Raw genomic sequence first — 22,384 nt, forward strand, 5'->3', positions numbered from 1 at the left:
TTCTTATATTTCTTGATATCATAAAGAAAATAAATTGGAAGTCAGAGTGATTAAGCAAATGATTAAGTTAACATGTGATCTCAGGTGTGGAATATATTATGGAATGATAAATAAAACTTAAGGTGGGTATATTCCAGTTTTACGGAGGTGGGGGTCCATGGTTTAATATCCGCGCTCTCCTTCTCCCCCCCCCCCTTTTTGCATGTCGATCTTTGTTGACTTTTTGGTGTATAATTGAAGAAAAGGGTCTGAATATACATTTTCTGCCAGGTTTTGGTGAATATTCATGATTTTGAGGGGAACGATACAAGAGTTAAGAGGTTTGTTAGGTTGAAATGTAGGGCGGAAAATTGCATGTTTACTGTTGCTCCATCTGTGGTAGAAAGCGTCCTACCCAACGGAAATTTGGGAAAAGTTAGAGCCGATCTAAGAGACGAGAATTAACATTTAAGTCAATGGGGAAATCATTGTTGATCATTTAGCTCCCCGTACCTGATAATAAAGATATATGGTTGTCTCCCCACCCAAGTGGGGTTGTATTGTCGCGGTTTTGAGTTTCTGTCCATTGCTAAAGACGAAATGTCCACGACAAATTTAGCATAGGACACCACAGCACAGTTTTGATATGACCTAGTTGAATCTCTGTGTTGATAATGGGATATCACGTAAGTAAACCAATAGATGATTATATTGTCGTAGTGCATATGGGTTATCGGTTAGTTGACAATTCTACGTGACAAGGAGTAGGATCGCCTGTCCAACCTCGTGGGTTTTCTCCGGGTCCTCCGGTTTCCTCCCACTGCTAAAGACCCCTACGCGCAAGCGAATTGTTGAAATAAAGTTAAACCATATGTTAGTCCCGAAATGACCTAGTTTGTGTCGAGTGGACGTTAAACCCCATTTCTCTCTCTCTCTAGTTGACAATTCAAACATTTTCCTGGTGTTTTTTGGTGTTATTTTGAACTGTATTAAAAATACATAATCACTTTCAACAAACAAAATACATGTAACGAATCATTTGTAATATATCATCCAAAATAACCTAATAGTCTCCAAAGATAATTCAAAATCTAATTCAAATTTGTTTCACACGAAGGTCCACTGAACTCCTAAAAACCACAACAAGTTATAATGTGTACGAGTCGTAATGAATCTTAAAAAAACAAATGCCTCAGCGAAAGACCGATCTCAAATTTGAAATACAATCCAATCTGAACACCTCCTGAAGTAACTGTTTAGTTAAATCTCGGCAGATCGAAAATTATATAATTACCCACAAGAGAAGCCTCTTTAAATACAGGCGAACTAAACGTACTACATGCACTTCTATTTATATCAGTTATAATCAGTAAAATGCAGTTTGACCCCAATATTTAATTTTCTTTCAAGGCAAAGTATAAAGAGAAAATTAATCATGTTTATTACGTTAGTTTATCGTTTATAAATAATTATATCAATCATTCAAATGTATTCGATTCCTACTATAATACTGACCCCCAATCAAAGACAGTAATCAGTCAGCAAAAATATTTAGACAATGCTCTACTTTTGATGGATAGCTTTTGTTCAATTGTATTCATTTGCAGGCATCAGCCAGTCAGGAACATCTTGTTCTTCTAGTCAGCATTAGGGCGTGGTTAAATACGAAAGTACCTAGCCAAACCTGGTACTCGGCTAAACTTTCACAACTGTGTGAGCTGTGGAGGTCAGGCATGCCTAATGCGGGGCGTGTTCAGGAAGTATTGCGTGAAGTGTGGGGGATTAACCGAGTAATTAATCAAGTCGGAAGCTCTACGACAAAATTTCTGCTCATTTATAGATGCAATCATCTTGAGGGTTATTTGGAAGGATAACGCTGCCTAAAGTCTGAAGATAAAACGAACAAATTACATTTTTCAATGTTTAGAAATACTAATGTCATTTTGTAAAAAAAAATGCAAAGTACACTTTTCAAAATACGGATTGCTAATTTATTAGATTCCTCTGAACCCCGTGGAGTCGAAGGGTATGGGTCAGGGGGCATAAAATTAATGCAATTTAGACGGCCACTAACGCGTTTTGCTGCTATTTCAGCCCATGAGTACATCAACTCAAAAATGGTCCAAAATAGCCTCATTTATGTGGCTTCGCACGTTTTTTTGTTCGACGTTATGTCGATGAATGTCGGAGAAAAAAATGTGCTCTGGTTACGGGCCTGGCAATTCATTCTTATATTTAGGGAGCAGCGCCTGCGAATCTGAAAAGACAAGTGCTGCCCAGCCGTTCCAAAGCTACAAACCACATTGGGGTGCACCTACTAAAACCCTGGAGAGTTGGAGGACACACCACTGTCACATAAAGAGCATGTACAGTGACCACATAAAAGTGACCCGGACACAAATACATACAGGGTTAAGCCCACTTAGTCTCTTCTTAACCAAAGTTTGCTGTTCTTTTGTATCGAGATGTTATAAAATAAACAAGTGACCTGGCCATGCACTTACCCTGTAAATTTAACTAGCTGTTAGATTTTCTTTAAGGATCTTTGAACTTTTGATTTCTTTATTTCACCACTAACTAGCCGATCTTTCCTATTCTAGCTATATTTATTTCTCCATTTAATTGTAAAAGTTATCTTTTCTTTACCACACATACGTTATTGTTGTTCTATCGGCAAACGTTGTGTTATTTTAATCCCTTAGTGGCATATATTGACCTCTCAGTTTACTAAATGGTATTTGCTTGATAACGATAAGAGGAGACTTATCGAAACGTCGTGCTTGTATATAATAAAACCAGTGATTGTTTTCCCATATAACTGTTTTAGTCCTGTTGTGTTACTTCCCATAAACCACAAACAGCCACCTCGGTGACGTATGCAAATTATTGTTAATTCTATTATGTCGGCAAAATGTAACAAACCACAGTCCGTAACAATGTATATAGAAATTGCTGTTCAATTATTGGAATGATTCACAAAATGTATCGCAAACCACAAAATATATAGTCCTCTCTGTTTAGTTTCTCTGCGTAGTATGAAAATTATTGTTAATTTTGTTCCCTTGTTAAAATGGTAAAAAACACAAACATATATCGTAACAAGTTATTTAAAACTTGTTGTTCAAATTTGCCACAAATATAGTTCTCTTAAAGTGATATAAATAAAACAATTAAGATCTACAATATCCCGCTTTATCTGACAATTATATCGATCATATTGGAAAATATCCACTTCCTGTTAAAGTCATATGATTCCACTGATCGGGCTTAATTAGTTACAATAAATGTAATTTTCCTCATTGCAATTTCATTTCATTTCTAGTGAACGATATTATCTCACGACATATATCATTAAATTTGTCATATGCTTTATTGTAATCGATATAGCATGGTGATATGAACTTTGATCTGATGATAGCCTACAAGATAAAAATCGAGGTGCCACTAAAATCGAATTAATTCTGGAATACTATGAAGTCTCGTGGTTAAAACAGTGACATTATGTATGTCCCGGTTTCAAATGCCCTAGTGGGGTCTTTATCGGCTTTACCAATAATATTCATGGACTCGATTTTACACAACATCATATTAAAATACCTTTAGACTCACTTAATTAACAAAAAATCGAAGAGAATCGACCTATCTGGAGTTAAGGTAGTTTGTCTCGACATTACACAAAGCCCCTTCAGAACCACGAAAAACACCCCCGGGACATTAATTTATATGCCTCTACAGATCTCACAAATTATTAATCAATATGGTTATAACAGAAATATATCTATTTCAATTGCCATTGCAGTACGTTGGGGTTACAGGAATCTTAAGGAACAACTTCAATTTTATGAGTTGTCATATTTGAACAAAGACTGCTATGGTCACATGTTCAACGAGTCCGTCAATTTGAAATGTCAAGGGTAGTTCTACGTGCAGTACACTGTCAGTACTGTTGGCCTCGGAGAGAGAGAGAGAGAGAGAGAGTTTAACGTCCACTCGACACAAACTAGGTCATTTCGGAACTAACACATAGTTCATTTTTATATCAATAATTCGCTTGCGCGTAGGGGTCTTTAGCAGTGGGGGGAAACCGGAGGACCCGGAGAAAACCTACGAGGTTGGACACGTGTCCCTACTCCTTGTCGCCCCAGCCAGTTTACTCAATGACAGACCTTATGATGCAGCGCGCCGGTGCGAACCATTCGGTCATCGAACGCCCCTGATGGTCTCGGGTTTTGATCATATCGAACACAGAACACTATCGGAAACATTCATAAGTGAGGGCTGAGGACCATTAAATCCAACAGAAGATCCAACAGGTTCATGTCTTTTTCAAATGCATATTTCACAGTTAATTTAAAATGTGAATACATCATAACAGTGTATATTGTATAGATACTATTGTTATCTTCATATCTGAATAGATAGTAAAACATTTGATAGACCAAGGTTAATTTATTATGAAATTACGCAGCGTGCAACACTAATCACATTCGTACGGAAGCGTACTGGGGCCAAAAAGGATATAGTAATCATTACATAATATCTCCCAATCAGGGCTAAATAGCTCCTAATTAGGACTTAGCATCGTCTGCATAAAATCTGTTCTCAGCAAACATGTGTGAGTGGGGTGCGCTGTGTGATAGAGGGGTGCAGTATGAGGGGGGGGGGGGGGGGTAATGTGGTTTAACGTACACTCGATACAAACTAGATCATTTCGGGACTAACATATGGTCCAATTTAATTTCACTAATTCGCTTGCGCGTAGGGGGTTTAGCAGTGGGGGGGAAACCGGAAGACCCGGAGAAAACCCACGAGGTTGGACATGCGGCTCTACTCCTTGTCACGTACAACCGAGGAATCGAAACCATGCCAGTTGACTCAATGACATTCGGCCATCCAATGAAAGAGGTGATCAGTGTGTGCAGGATGTGACGCAGTGTGGGTGAGGTGTGAGGTGTGTGGTGTGAGAAAGGTGTGTACAGTGTGAACAGTGTAAGAGCTATGTGCTGTATAAGACAGATCACCATGTGTGAGGTGAGTTACTGAATATATGTGAGTATTACACAAGATGATTCGGGTATTTAGATCAAAAATACTGAGTTATTATCTCCTAATTAGGATTTAGTATATCCTAATTAGTTCCTGATTACAAAAGGAGACACTAACGCCTAATTAGAAGTTATATTCATTTGGCCCTAATGTTAATATACTTCAATACTATCGTTATCGGTTTGATGAACTGTGTTATTATTATTATTATTAGTGTGTCGTTTTTGCAACAGACATTTTTAATGTCTTACGGGATATGTTTTTCTTCGTTCATTACAAATGGAGCTCGAAACCATAGTGAACACGGCGCCATGAACTGATTTTAAAATCATTAGAAGGGCCCCAAATTATTAAAATATGTCTTACAGAACACTTGACTGTCGCGAACTGGTGACCTTGCATGATTTCCTAGACGGGGACTATAGTGGGGGTTAGATCTAATATTAAGGCGCCCTAACCCTAGACTGAGCCCTAAGCCTAACCCACGATCCTTGCCCTACCCCTGTTTACATCTCTTGACCTTGACGAGCATCTCCCTGAATCATTTTATATTTAGCATTATGTTACCTTCAAAGACAACAACAGTTTAGACATCCTCCATCATGTCATCAATCTGCTGCAGATTATTAAAAAAATGTGCATATTATTATCCAGAATTTATTTTTTCCTGAATTGAAGATTTAGATTATACCATATTATGTTAGCTTGTAGTTATGTTATTAGTTATTGATTTTAAATCGTGTAAATAGGCAACTCTGTCATTATTTATTTCATAAAGAAACATAATATAATAGTATTGATTTGCGGATTATTATTATTCAAAATAATGGAATCTGAAAATATTTCAATAAGGAAATATATGGCAATAGGGTCATATTGATTTGCGGATTATCTCAAATAACTGGTAATTAACTTTAAAGACATTGTGTATTTAAATACAATAAAGTTAAATATATTTTGACGAGTTTAGGTTTCTTGCATGTAAACTATGGGAGTTTATCAACTTGATCAATTTGAAAACAGTATACGGTAGTGGTGGTCTTTTGAGTTGGTGTTCTTTTACAGAGGCGTGCTGGGCGGGCAGGCAATAGCATATCCTGCCTTCATCAACACAAGAAACAAAAGTAACCGGAAATGTTTGATAACGCTCGAATCCCATGAGATTTCAAACCAGGGAATAGGGGTGGGGTGGCTGTGTGCCCTACCGAAAAAGTGCCCCCTCTTTTGAAAAAATGCCCTCTCTTTTGAAAAAGTGCCCTCCGTATTGAAAAAGTGCCCTCCATATTGAAAAAGTACCCTCGAAATTCGAGTTATTTCAAATACTCATGGAAATTCCCTGGTCAATGTCACCATCTTCCCATTGTCCTAATGACGATATTGTGCCCTCTTTCCCGTTGCCCTTCCCTTGTTCTAACCAGATCATGTGACACTAATAAAAAAAAAAACAATCGCACTCAATGTACGTGTATGCACCATCGACCGCTCCTCGCTGTTGGTTTGCTTTCATCTTCTGTTTGACAAGGAACCAGTCAACACTTCTGGTTAAGGCAGCATTAGGTAACATCAGATAAGCAGCATTAGGTAACATTAGATAAAGAGCTGACAGTTAACGCTATAATAGTTAAAAATAGATAATGAAAAGAGAATCTGAGCTTAGATATCGGCGATGCATTATAGTTTAGCCTCGATTGTCATTACTACCGCTGTTACAATATAAAATAAAGTCTCGATTATCCACTTTTACGGATCAGTTAATTAATGTCTAATTAATAATTTATATAACATTTCAGGCCTGCAATAGGCAGATTTAGCTCTTGCACAATGCCTGTTTAACTGTTATACTAGTACTCATCAAAAACAGCTGGATCTATTAACTAAATTGAGTTTATTTTAAACTGTTATACATGTACTTGTACTCACCGAACACAGTTTGCAATCTACCAACCAGTAAGATGATTTTAAACTGTTAAACTAATACTCACTGAATACAGATTCAGATCTTCAGGACTTAATCCCTCAACCAATTGTCAGTGTATGGTATGTCATGGCTCAGATATACGTCAAATCAATTCTAGCATGTTTCAGAAATCCAAAACTTCCCTGGCGCTACCCCTCCATCCTCTTAAGTGCCCTAAGTTTGATCTGCCTATACCCTCCTTCGGAGCCCCCTAGCACGTCTCTGACTTTGCCCTCCGCCACTGCCTACATCCCTATGAAGAATATTTGATATGGTTCATTCACTATTCTTGCACCTCACTCATAGGTCATTTTCTCCTCGGATTAAGACCATTATATTTTTCAGGTGATACGAAGATGAATTTTAATTATTTTGAGAAAAAAATATATGTCAAATTATGTTTTTCCAATCGGAGCCAATAGGCCCCTGGCCCTTCTGGGCCCTCGGAACAAGTTTGGCTGTCCGAGATCACTCCGCCCCTAAAAACAGATGAGTAGTAAGTGTACTTGTTTATCATTAGATCTTGAACTGGATCAAAAAGTGTCTTAGTTTAGCACAAATTTCCGGAGATTTTTTGTTTTATTTCGGGATTCAACATCCATTCCATTTCCATCAGGAAAGGTGCTCCCAAGTTACATCTAAAGAAAAGTAATTTATGATTTGATTTATTATGTTGTGCCAAATACATTTTTATATATATATATCAACCATACTGTGTGCGACGGACAATGACCAGAGAGAGAGAGAGAGAAATGGGGTTTCACTAAAGGCAGAGAACAAATGCTCATGTCTTTGCACTAAAATTTGTATGAGGTTGGCCACCAAAATTTTGAGATACACAAACTTAAAGATGCATACAAAAAACATGTAACTAGTTGCCGTACATACACAGAGTAAAACTCTGTGGTACATATCACTGTAGCCAACCTGATAACACCATTATCCTTCCGCCTCAAAATCATGAATATTTACCCAAACCTGGCAGAAAATGTTAATTCGAACCCTTTTCGTCTATTCTATACCAAAAATCAACAAAAATGGGCATGCAAAGGGAGAGAAAAGAGACAAGGAGAGAATTGCAATTTGTACCGATGGTGAAATTTAATGGTGGCCTGCATCCATCCTGAAATCCCGGTTGGGATGCAAAGGTTATCTCCCTTCTTTTGAAGTTTTTAAAGAGCTAATCCCGATAATTTTTTAGAGAATAAAACTGTTTAATTTTGTTTTAAAATCCCTTAAAATCCACTACCTAAGGACCGAGCAACTAACTCAATATTTGTGATAAGTTTTCAAATAACTGAAACCCGTCAGTCTTCATCTGGAAATGGAGACCGGTGTCCCAAGCTGTATTATGCGGTGTCTAGATCAAACCAGACATTTTTTGTATAAAAATAATGTGTAGGTGAAATTTACCTTTCATTATCAAGTACAGCATCTGGATCATTCACTGTATAGACCTCTCAATGAACGGGAATCGATTAGCAGGTCTCCCAACGAAAAAATTGAGCCGAAATCTTAAAAGGGTTACGTGTCCGGATAAGCAGTTTTGACGGTCATGTCCAAACGACTCAATATTTTGAGCTGGAATTTTGAGATACGGTCAATACACCATTTATCTGGCGTTTAAATTTCATACATACTCAGACTTTTATTTTTGAGACTCTGTTCAAATAAGGGACAGTCCCTTTAAAGATAAATTAAGAATTATATACTGGGATATCATATCTCGATTCGATAAATGATCAACTTTAGCATACTTGACTTGATGATTAATAATAATAGGAGGTGAGGATGTGTACCTTAGTTTGTGTGAGTGAATGAATAAAGGGTGTTGCTATTTATTATCTTTACTTCTATATTAGGCCTACGCGTTGGACCCTTCAACAATCATGAAGCAATTAACTCTGAAAATACATTTCTGAAAACACCCAACTTCAAAGTAGCCATCTTTTCTCAATACTAGCTATTCCTAATATTGTCATGAAAATCGGTGAAGAATTTCAGTGTTTTCTTAGATAATATATTATACAGATCCTCGATTCGTCGTGAGCTTAGAAGAACCTTCGGGTTTTCAATCCGGTATTCTCGTGGCCGGAGTGGTGGTTGTGTCTAGTAGTTCGGATGGCATAAAAGTTTATAGTTCACGTAAAAGAACCCTTGGTGATCCTGGAATTTTCTGGAAAACATCTCTGACCTAAGAATTAAGGGGGCCTTAAACCACACTCCATTCTTAGACAGAGTTTTCTCCCTTCGCAAAGCCCATGGCGAAATACAAAATTGTTGTCAATGAAGTGTGTATAAATGGATTTCTCAGCGTCCATTTCTAGATACAACGCGAGAGTCGCCGTTAAGCCAGAGTGACGATCTAAATCAGTGATTTTCAACCAGTGTGCCACGGCAACAGGTATGCCGCGATATTATCCTAAGTGAACGGCACACTAATAAAATTTCTGACTAAAGAAGCCAACTCTTTGACTTAATGAAATTCGAAACACTGCAATAAAGTAAGTTCATAGCTGTGTTTTTTTTTTTTTATTCAGTTTGAGTCATGCTATATGTCTATAACTAGTCTGTATATATCTACGGTTGTATGCTGTCTTTGACTTGTCATGTTTTTATTTTGCAAAATTCAAACATTTTTTCATATATTATATTTAGCCAGGTGTGCCACTATTTTTTCATGTGTTCCAAGGTGTGCCGTTGGCAAAAAAGGTTGAGAACTCTTGATCTAAATGGAAACTTTCAGCTACCATACAATATATCTCACACAAACTACGAAATGCCCAATTATAGGGTGACCCACCATAAATAAATATCTCGTCAATTACACCACAATATTTATATATATACCAAGCCTTAAAACAGTTTCGCACATTTATAGTCACTAAATAAACGGTCATGTTGTACTTAATAAGCTATGGCCATTTAACCATCCATAAATAATACACTGAAAGATGGTTACGAGTGTCGGCCATAACATCCGGGCACTTGTGAGTAAAAGAAATAGTTTACCTGTCCTTGTTTTGAAATTAGTCTCGCTTAACCAGTCCACCGACCATTCCACGTCTGATTGACAGGCTTGGATAATCAAAACTACATTTTTACGAAACATAACAGAAAGCTTACTTGTAAAAGTAAAATGAAACTACTGCTAGTATCATGTTCTTCAGTGTTTCAGTGATATTATTTGTACTAAACCAAAAGATGCTGCTCCTAGTACAGTTAATGATAAAGCAATTTAAAAAATAAAACGATGCGTAATTTCTTAAGCTGCGGTAATAACCAAAAAGCTAAATATTACTGCTATTCAGAATTGTCAACAATAGATTTTTTACGGCTGTAATAGTTGATAGATTTGTAGAGAATTGCATGTGCGATGGCTATTTATAGTCCCTTAGACTCTAGCGCTGAGTATTATCATACTGTGTGGTTAGTCAGAAATCACTTCGAGACAAGCCACTGAAGCGTGCACATTCGCCGTGTTGAGTCCAACTTTCTGTAAGTGTAAGGAAAATTAGAGTGACACGCTGAATTTATTTAAAAGAGATATTATCGCTTTTGAAATCTTCACCGGTCGTTGTCACATTAATTTTGTATTTGAATGTATTATGATGTGAACGTTCATGTAGCTTATCAGGTTCTTGCGTGGTGCCACAGAATTAGAGAGACACGCTTAATTTGATCCAAAGAGATATTATCGCTTTTGAAATCTTCACCAGTCGGTAACAAATTAATTTTGTATTTGAATTCATTATGATGTGAACGTTTGAATTTTCTATTTACTAGTCGCACAAATGTTTTAGTGGTCCTTAGGGAGTAAAAGTAGTGTTGAAAATATATCTTACTCAAAGTATATTAGCATAGCTTGGAATTTCAATGATAATAAGGAGAGTGTTAATGACTCTTAAATTTAATGATCGTGTCATCGGAACATTGTTGTCATGGCGATCCAATATTGATATCAATATTGAAAATTAAAAATTTGATACACTTGACATGTGAAACTGATTCGGTGATATTGAATTCAAATCAAATCCCTGATGACATCCCATACAACGGGGTTTTCTTATTTGCAAATATTGTTGTTGTTTTTTTTTTTTTTTTTTTTTTTTTTAGGGGGTGGGGGGTCAATAAAATATGTAATTAAAGAGAGAGAGAGAGAGAGAGATGGGGTTTAACGTCCACTCGACACAAACTCGGTCATTTCGGGACTAACACAATATGGTTCAATTTTATTTCAATAATTCGCTTGCGCGTAGGGGTCTTTTTAGCAGTGGGAGGAAACCGGAGGATCCAGAGAAAACCCACGAGGTTGGACAGTAATTAAAGAGAGATTAACACCGAAATCAAGACAAACCAGCGGCTGCCAGGGAGGATATGCCCACATTTTCGAGAGATGGATAGAGAACAAGCTAAAAAGAAAGTGATTTTTCCTACAATCAAGGGCCATAATTCAGGAAATGACAATTCGATATGCGCAAATATCGAAAGGAACCGAGATCTTTGGGTTATAAACTTACATTTCAAGTTTCAAGAAAATCGGATAAAAATTGTGACCTCTATAGGATCGACAACCTTGATATATCATATTTTTTCGCTATTTGAGAACGAACGGCGGCCATTTTGTCTGTCAGTTTTGGGACGATTTTCACGAAATTCGAACGCAGCTGTCCTTAGGGTGTAACGGTGATATACTAAAACGTTTTTTTAAATCGGATAAAAATTATGACCTCTATAGGGTCCACAAGCTAAAAACGCGATTTTTCGTACAATCAGGGGCCATAATTCAGGAAGTTACGGTCCGATATGCGCGATTATCGCAAGGAGCCGAGATCTTTGGGTTATAAACCTACATTTCAAGTTTCAACAAAATCGGATAAAAATTGTGACCTCTATAGGGTCCACAAGCTAAAAACGTGATTTTTCGTACAAACAGGGGCCATAATCCATGAAGTTTCGATACGATACATGCCAATATCGAAAGCAGCCGAGATCTTTTGGAGATAAACCTATATTTCAAGTTTCGTCAATATCGGATAAGATTGTTACCTGTAGAGTGTCCACAAACAAATTGTGGACGGACGGACGGACAGGGGCGACGACAATATACGTCCACATGAAAATGTGGGCGTACAAAAAAGTGATTAATATTCTTTAAACGTCGTATATAAAATAAAACTTATAGACTCACATTACTGATAACGGTATTTTTCATGAGATCCCGTTTTAAACAATGTGTAAGGGTTGTACTTCAAAACGTCTATATCAGCGACAGGGTTTGCAATTTTTGTAAATTTTGATTACGGGTCTAAGGTGGGATCCTTATCGAAATTCCGACCGTAAATTATATTTTTAGAGTTATATCTCCCCGTTTACTTTCAAATTAAATAGGAGATCATCTTTTTTACGAATAATGTCGATTCAGAACATAGTTCTCCGTGGACATTTTAAGAATTCTGTTGAAGTTTTCTAAATTTGCTAGATTGGGATTTGTTGACATTAATTTTAAAGCTATAGTGGACGACTTTTGTCTCCTGGTTTTGCAAGGTGTTCTATTGGTGCCACTCGTTAATTTATACCCTTTTTCTGGTAATTCACTCTGTTTCGCAATGAAAACTATGGTAAAGCAAAAAACATTAAAAACATTTTCTCCGCGCTGGAAAGGGACTGAAATGAAATCGGGTATAACGTCCATTAGTGTTCTGCCGCGACTTGGCTACTGAAGACGGGCACACGCCATACAGTGTGCTATGAAGGAATTCCAACTGCCAAGGGTTCTTTTACGGAACCTCGGTTTTTCGTCCCACCCGAACGACTATGCGTTTTCTCTTGCCAGGCCCTCCGTCCTATACATACCACTGAACTTTCTTGGACAACAGTGTCACAACACAGTGATAGAACATAGGACCTCCAGGTTAACAGCCAACGTCTTAGTCACTGGCCCATGATTTGCTCGTCCAGATGTGCCCGAAATCAACGACACTGCGATTTTTAAAAAGTTTCACGCCGTCAGACGGGTTCCAATATTTCACTTACTATTGTTATTATACCCATGTATACTTATAATACATGTATCATTATAGGTCCATGCTATACCAAATGATTTATACTGTCGATATTAAAAAAAGACATAAAACATGGATTACTGGGCAATCTGACTTTTCAGGCAGACGAGTAAAGCGAAAACAAAAATTATTATTTCATCTAGTTGGCAAAATAAAGTGCCCGAAATCAAATAAAACACTAATTTTACTTTTCTTTTAATTGAATACCACAAATTTGTACTGAATTTATACTATGGATTAAAGCATTTTGTCCGGAGCCACTATTTGTGCGACATTTTTCAAACATCGGACTGCTTTAGATCTTCCCCTGCAATCAACTTTTTTAAAACCATATAGGATTTTAAAGCTTCAATAAACGATTTCATTTATGGCTGTTGCAGGCACAAATAAACTTTATCGCATTAGGTACCTTTGACGGTCAAGCAATCTCGGGAATATAGATCAAAATATTACCGTTTGTCAGACATTACACCATTTATTTGCTCAGCCGGAGCTATAATTGTAAGATGCTGAATTTTTTAAACAGGGACAAATTTTTAATTGTATATATTTATAAGTTTTAATTGTATATATAAACAATAAAGGTTTTTTATTGTTTATATCCATAAAATATTTTATATTTAATTTTAACTTTATATATTATCTGTAATATTTGTTTTATTTATGGATATAAATATATTTCTGTGATTTCATTTATTTTGTCTCGAATAAATTAACATTTTCGGCGCAATATACGCCGGTTGAAGCTGACGTGCCATAAAACCACATTTCATTCATTCATTTCTTACATCGATTATTATTAAGTGAATGCAGCTGCAACAGTCCGATTGAATGGTTGGAATTCAGGTCGGCATAGAGTGGGATTTCTGATGCAAACCGATTGGAAACTTTGAAGTTGCTTAATTCACGGGGGCTAGAATAGTGAAAAAACGCATTTGCGGCGGTTGTTTGGGATTTGAGTTGCTGTATTAATTAACGGCGTGGGGGGGGGGGGGGCTGACAAGAACAGATGTCTAGTCGTTCGGATGAGACGAAAAACCGTGACCCTGTGTACACATTGGTTTTCAATATTTAAGAGTAGGCCGTGTAGCGCCGCAGTCCGGGGAAATTTACCTCATACTATAGTCATAGGCCTACTCAAGTAGCCTACTGCGTATGCCTGTCTTCAATTAGCCCAGTCGGAGCATGCAGAACAGTAAAACGTTTTAAACCAGATTTCATTTCATTTCCCACTAAATTCTTTTTGGGGAGCCACGGTGGCTAAGTGGATAAGACGCTGGCTCCCTATCCTGGAGGTCGCGTGTTTGATCCCTGCATTGGCCTAGAAAGTTCATCGGGATTTTCCGATGTGGTTTCCCCTTATCAGAGGTGCAGGACGGAGGGCTTGACAAGGACAACAGTTTTGGGACATAAAACCAAGGTCCCGTGTATACATTGGCGTGCACGTAAAAGATCCCTTGGCAGTTGGAATTCTAATCGAGTAGAGTGCCGCTGCCCGGGCAAATTTCCCTCATCATACTATTAATACTAATATGTAATAGCCCGTCAATCTGTTTCACAGAGGATTACGAAAGTCTTCGGCCTAGCGAATATTCACTGCTGATCAGTGTGGTATGGCGTATGCCCGTCTTCATTAGCCCAGTATATAGGAGCAGAATGGTAGGCCGTTAAACACCATTTCATTTCATTTTAAACGCTATTTGGAGCGTTTCAACCTATTTAACCGATTCTACCTCATTTACGAAGGTAGATAAGGTAGTACAATGTCACACTCTTTTGTCGGTTTATTTTGTTTATACATCCTACCACCCCCGTTTTTGGAATGGATGGTTCCATTTGGGACATATTATTGTGCATTATAATTTATGAAGATGAGGTTAATACACAGATGATATTTTTTTTATTTTGAAAGACTTAGAATGATTGAAGAGAACGTATCAGTATTATTATATTTAATGCTTCAAACAACAAAACCATCTTGAAAAAATATTAAGAATAATAATGCAATCGTGAATTGAAAACAAAAAACTGCTTAATGATTACTCCCTCATTTGACCCAGTACATTTCCACACTGCTTGGAAAATATCCAAGTCAGTTCACAACAAATACAGACGAGCAACACGTTGGTAGTCTCGTGTTATTGGGGAATTCCAAGAACATTTTCTTTAAGCTATTTTAAGAAATTTATTGTAATCTAATCATGTTAAAACGTTTAAAAAAATTCGTTCAGGCTCAAACACTATTAAAAGATACCGATTCGTTACATATTGGGGATTTGATAGAAATAGATAGAACCATATTTTCCGATTGGGCCTTGTATGTGGGACACAACGAAGTAGCACATATTTCAGGAATTGATGAAGATATTCCAAATGGACAGGCGGTGGTCGAAATTTGTGAACTGACAGCAGTGGCTGAAGACCATCTAGTCCGAGTCAACAACAAAGAGGTACCTGCCAAAGAGCGCAATGTGACTCCCCTACCTGTGAACGTTATAATGAATACCGTCACTAAATTGAACGGTAAAACCGTCCCTTTTAATCTCATGACAAGAAATTATGAACATTTTGTTACGGAATGGAAATATGGTACAGGTTGGAGTGATCAGGTAAGCATAAATTTAGTTTTATAAACACATCAAAATATAACAATGTTATATAACTATATAGTTCATACAAAAGAGCAAGGCCCAATAAAGTATGTTCATAATGTTGTTACAATAATTTCAATCCCTAATAATTTATAACTGTAGAACAATAGATTTACAAAATTGAAAATGGTCCATAGGATTGTCATTGTCCGGAAACCCAGTGCTCGTTATCTGAGGTTGACATCATTCGACATGGTAGGATACTGTATGCATGTGGAGGGGTCTATTAAAGGGTTGTCATGCGGTCCATTTCGTTCATTTATTGGGATGACTGAATGGTGTGCACGTTCTATCCTATGGTCTGTCATTGAGTCAACTGAATGGTTTCGATTCCCAGGTTGTGTTGTATGTAAGGAGTAGGGTTGCCTGTCCAACCCATCTGAGTTTTCTCCGGTTTCCTCCACCCTATGCGCAAGCGATTTATTGAAATAAAATTGAACCATGTGTTAGTCTCTCATTCATTTATATGGTTTGTCTGAACCTCAAATTTACCTTGATTGCTCCCTAGGAAATGAATACGGTAAGGGTTTGTATCCTGTACATATGTATGTCACCTTCAAGTCTTAATTAAATTTGTTCCATTAGTACTGATAACTTCTGTCAACAGTTGTGGATGGTTCTAAGGACTTCCTTTGAGCAGGATTACAAAAAATTTATAGGCTTGCAACTCCCTTAATTTCCAATTAATCTGGCCCCAAAAGATACATGTACTAGTACTCATACACTTTTAGATGAAAAGCTGACAGTTAGGGCTGGCACGATTTTTTTTTTTTTTTTTTTTTTTTTGAGGGTCCAATAAGTAACCTGTCACTCTTAATTATCCACGTCACACATTACCCGTAGTACACAAATTTTGGAGGTTCTTATTTTGATCCACATCAATGTCGAGATATAAAACAGTTTTATTTCTTCAATATCGGCAGGACTAAATATCAGTTATTCATTTATCCTGTTGATTTCTTGGTACATGTAAATATTGAACTGGTTATGAATCGAGATTGGCCGAGAAAGTTTATCCAGATTTTCCGGCGTGGTTCCCCCTTGTCAGTGATGCAGGACGGAGGCCTGACAAGGGCAGCTGTCTAGTCCTCCGGATGACACGAAAAACCGAGGTCCCGCGTATACATTGGAATGCACGTAAAAGATCCCTTGGTAGTTGGAATTCGATATAAGAGTAGGCGATAGTGCCGCAGCCCGGGCAAAAATTCCCTCATAACACACTGTATGGCGTATGCCCGTCTTCATTAGCCCAGCATAGGAGCAGAACAGTAAGACGTTAAACCCCATTTCATTTCATGAATCGAGATACAAATTATATCGTATTGCCTGAATCGCAATACTTATCGTATCGTGACTGCAGTGGCAAAACCCAGCACTAGTGATGGTTATAGCTAAAATAAAAATGGTTATAAAGTATATATTGAAAAGGCAATGTTAAAAATTTCAGTCAAGTGACTTCATTCTGAGCAGTTAGGAACTTGGAAGAGCAGTGTAGTCTCGATTGTCATTGCTACAGTTATTACAATATAATGAATAATGCCTCGATTCTCCATTTTTTTATTAAATCATTAACTGTCGATCCTATTTAAATCTGTTGAAAATTAAAACCATCTTAAGTTCTAGAGTCGATTATGGGCTTTGCATGTAAATATGTGGAATATACATGTATGTCAATTTTGATGAAGATGCGGTGGGTAGAATGTGTGTGGGTGTTGAAAAAGATGTGGAGGTGGTGTGTGCATTGATGGTGGGGAAGATGTGGAGTGAGATAACGATGTGAGGATTGTTTCACATTCCATTCTGCATTTTGAGAAATGGTTAGGTGGCTGAATGGTTAACATTTGCGCTTTGGATCATATGGTCTGCATTTGAGTCAAGTCTCGGGGTTTCGATAAATCGCTGCTTGTACGTGACGAGGAGTAGGGTTGCCTTCAATCTTCACATGCTTTTTCCCTGGTTTTGCTATGCGCAAGCGATTAAGCTGTATGTTAGTACTGAAATAACCTAGTTTATTTCGCGTGGACGTTGAACCTGTTACTAATGGGGAGTCACAGTGGCTAGGTGAGTAAGACACTGGCTCGCTAACCTGGAGGTCACATGTTCGATGCATGCATAGTCCATAGTGCCGCTGCCAGGGCAAAATTTCCCTCATAGCACACTGTATGGCGTATGCCCGTCTTCATTAGCCGAGTTCTACTCCTAAGCAGAACAGTAGGACGTTAAACCCCATTTCATTTCATATCCGGTACTAATGGGCAGGGCATGAAATTATTGAAATAAAATTGATCTGTATATTACTATTATTCCCAAAATAGCCTAGTTTGTGTCTATTGGATGTTAAACTTAAACACTACAATGACCCACCTTCTTAAAGACAATATGAACACCAAGTATATGATTTGATCACAAAACAGGGGCGACTTCTTTGAATTTCGATAATTATTTAATATTGTCTTTTACATTTGTTGTCTCCTGAATTGAAGTTTTGTATTCTTCTCTAATTTTGCCATGTACAATGTAAAGTAAGACGCTTCTAGTATAGTCTCTGTTATTGCTCCCACGACATATATATTGATCAACATGGACTTCTTTTCTTGGTAATCATGCCTTATGAAAATTGCTCATAAAAGGTTTGCCAGAATACGGTCAAAATATCTCTTAGGGCTCTGAGGCCCTTGCCAGGTCGTCGTCACATGGTTCGGAGAGATCCGTAGGGTGAACAAACTTAGGTATTCGCGTTTAATCATCATGCGCAACGAATGTTTCCAACAGGTGCTAGGAATACTTATATGGCTGAATTCGTTGGAAAATTCATGGGTATTCTTGAGTATTTGTCACAACTGTCTTACAAGAGATTATAAAATTATCAAAGTAATCAACAAAGACATACGCGAGCGAGTTTTAATCTCACCGTTAGTTGATTGGTGATCGCTTGTTAATCTATTGTGGCTTCACACCCACCGATTGAAGTTCGGATTATACAATGTTAATTCAATGGAAATCGTGTGACGGGATGGTTGATTGATGTCGTAATTCGGAATATTTAGAATACGGATTACTCAAAGCTTTTTTGGCTGAAGTAATAAGGAAATAAATTGGGACATGATGTCGAATTTCACAGAATGTCGTAGTATTCAGATGTCGGGTGTGACAGAGTCCACTGTAGTTTCATTACATCAATACCTTGAATAAGTTAGATAGTGAGCATTTTCTGCTCAGGGTAAGCAGAGCGATAAGCAATTTCCTTGGTCAAGGCTTTGGAACACAATAACTCTCATTCTAATTGAGCTAGAATGTTCACAATTGGCGTAGGTGTTTATTAGGTCAATGCGTTGATGGAGTTTCGGAGATCAGAATTTTCTGCTTGGGGTAAGCATAGATACAGGTAAGCAATTTGATTGGTTATGCTTAGTTCTAATTAAGTGAGAGTGAGGACACTTGGTGTATAGTTTTATCACATCAATACTTTGACTTAGTTCGATAATGAGCATTTTCTGTTCAGGGTAAGCAGAGCAATAATTAATTTGATTGGTCGAGACTTTGGAACACAATAATGCTCTTTCTAATTGAGGTAGAATGTTCAAACTTGGTGTAGGCATTCATTAGGTGAATTCCTTGATGGAGTTCAATGATAAACATTGTCTGCTTACTGTAAGCAGAACTAAGTAATCTGATTGGTAGATGCTTTGAGGCACGATAACTTTGGTTGTAATTACATGTAAGTGAGAGTGATGAAATTTGTGAGTATAGTTTCATTATATCATTACCAGGACTATGTTCGATGATGAGAATTTTCTGCTTAGACTAAGGAGCGATAAGCAATTTGATTGGTCAAGACTTTGAAACGTAATGGCTCTGCTTTTAATTGAGGTAGAATGTTTAAACTTGATGTAGATGTTCATTAGGTGAATTTCTTGACTGAGTTCAATGATTAACATTTTGAGCTACAAGATAACTTTGATTCTATCTGATAGAGAGCGATGAAACTTAGTGTATAGTTGATAATCAGTTTGATTGCTTGATACTTTTGAAAAAAAATAAATGTGCGATTAATTAATACAGTGTATCTGTCATCTATTTATTTTGGGATTTCGGCGGGGGACATCAGCCTCACTGTTGGCTTGTTATTATTAATCCAGATCTTATATACTATTCAAAAAAAGTAGGGGATATTTGATTTTTAAGTGTTATTAAAGTCACCTAATGAAACTGACGAAGAAACAAATGACAAAATGAAATGAAGTTCACATTCATCGATTTATTCCAAATGATCGTTAGACTAAGTAAGGCACAGACTGACCATTATAAGGGTAAAATGATACCCGGGGTCAAACAGCAAAGTTACCACAGCATCACAACCAAGTCAGTAACGGGTAAATCCTCCTCTGTTTGCCAAACAAGCATTGATCCGACGTTGCATACTCCTAATGAGACGTCTAAGGTCATTTTGGTCCAGATTGTCCCATTCCTGTTGCAACGCAGCAGCAAGTTCTTGGACATTGGCAGGACGTTGTTGACGTTGACGTAACCTCTGTCCAAGCATGTCCCAGACATGCTCGATGGGGGAGAGGTCGGGACTCAGTGCTGGCCAAGGTAATGTGGTGATGTTCTGTTGTTGGAGGTAACCTGTAACGATCCTGGCCCTGTGACATCTTGCGTTGTCATCCTGGAAGATGAAACGGCGGCCATGACGTCGTGCGAACGGCACAACATGGACTGCCAAGATGTTGTCCCGGTAGTACTGGCCTGTAACACGCCCTGCAACAACATGTAAAGCCGTTCTTCCAGCAACAGTGATGCCTCCCCACACCATAACAGAACCACCCCCAAATCGATCATGTCTGATGACGTTAACGTCTTGGAAGCGCTCGTTTCGACGACGCCACACCCTCCTACGTCTGTCCAAAAAATCAACAGTGAACCTTGACTCATCTGAAAACATCACATTGCTCCAGCGTCGATTATCCCAGTGTTGACGATCCCTACACCAACGACGTCTTGCCTGAATGTGATGATCTCTCAAACAAGGGATCACGCGAGGACGACGGGCGCGAAGGTGACCCATATGCAGTCGATTCCGAATCGTCTGGCCACTCACTCTCACACCAGTGTCTGTTTGAAGACGAGCGCTGATCTGATTTGCTGTGATGACACGATTTCTCAAGGCCAAGGTACGGATAAATCGATCCTGGGCTTGAGTTGTCGCCCTTGGTCGACCTGAGGGTGGTCTGTCCTGTACAGATTGTGTATCACGGTATCTGGACCATAGCCTGCTTATGACAGACTGAGAAACATTCATCGTCCGCGCCACAACCGTCTGTGTTGTGCCGATCTGTAGCATGCCAAGGGCACGTAACCTTTCATTTTGGGTAAGCCGACGCATATCAAAATTTGTTTTCTGGTCACTAAAACAATTAAACTGATGTTTCCACCCTGGAATTCAATGCCACAATGACTGTAACATTCAAAGTCAGAGTCGTGCAAATCTTGGGTTGGACCCCCATGATGATCCCAAGCATCACCTGCATTCCATGCGGAAGCTATTGGTGCGTTTGGGCGTCACATGTAACTGGAAATGTTTCTTCTGTTAGGTTCTATAGTGACTTTTTTCGTAGTCATTTGCATATTTTAGTATTATGCCCCCAAAATCAAATATCCCCTACTTTTTTTGAATAGTATATGTTGCTGTGAAGAAAAACCAAGATAATTCTACTTCCATGTTATAAGAATTAGAACAATGTTATAAAAATTAGAACATTAAATAGAACAATGTTATAAATATTAGAACAATGTTATAAGAATTAAAGATTAGAATAATTAAGAATCAAGATACTGTTATTAGAATTAGAATAATCTGAATCATATGTAAGGATTTGAATATTGTTATCAGGTTTAGAAGTACACATAATTTTATAAGAATCGGAAGTACAATGTAATTTTATAAGAATAAGATTGAATTGGAAGTAATTTCATAAGAATTGCAAATAATGTTATGAGAATTACAAATGATGTTATAAGAATTTGAAGTAATGCAATTGCCAATATTTTGTAATAAGCATGAGAATACTTACATGTACTTCTTTAACACTGTGAAGTTTAAGTGATAAAATCAGGATACAATTTCATAGCTTGTTACAACCACATCTTTGGTAAACATTATATAATTCAATTAATTTAACTTGTACACATAGTTGTTTGCGGTAGTTGAATTTGGTCAGCCTATGAATTATAAAATGTACATATGATGTAGTATCCAGTTGAGGAAGTTTACCCACCATTTTTACATGTTACCCTTTATTAATTGTTGACTTAAAGGTAGTAGTACAGCAGCTTACTGCATAAAAACAGGGAAATCGTTCAAATATGAATACAAGCACAGGAATCTGACCTTCTATCCGTGTATATATGCATACATACATGTACACCATGTCCAACCAGACAATATATAATAAAAAAGAACAGGAATGCAATGCCAGTTGAAGATTCGATTTTACCTGCTCTCGCTTCGGCTCGTTTTTTTTTCAACAATTCGTAATGTCAGGCAATCAAACCTCTGTCTATTCACTCAAATATTATTTTTCTTCAATCTAGTCGTTTTGATTTGCATCAATACTCACACAAAACGATATCATAGCCACTTGTTTCCAATATTTACATTATTTTTGTCCATTTCAATTTTGTCACTG

The 22,384-nt window shown here is 37.6% G+C and overlaps 1 protein-coding gene across 1 annotated transcript in view; it reads right to left on the bottom strand.

Moving 5' to 3' along the window:
* LOC126827358 (sialin) overlaps positions 1–21,854 on the bottom strand; it is a 40,197-nt gene extending 18,343 nt beyond the window's left edge. Inside the window, exon 1 of the mRNA XM_050556653.2 lies at positions 21,770–21,854. The gene's annotated coding sequence lies outside the window, so the exon portion shown is untranslated. The remainder of the gene's footprint in view (positions 1–21,769) is intronic.
* Between the last annotated feature and the right edge of the window lie 530 nt (positions 21,855–22,384).

This window comes from Patella vulgata, chromosome 1 (assembly GCF_932274485.2).
Source record: "Patella vulgata chromosome 1, xgPatVulg1.2, whole genome shotgun sequence".
NCBI classification, from domain to species: Eukaryota; Metazoa; Mollusca; class Gastropoda; family Patellidae; genus Patella; species Patella vulgata.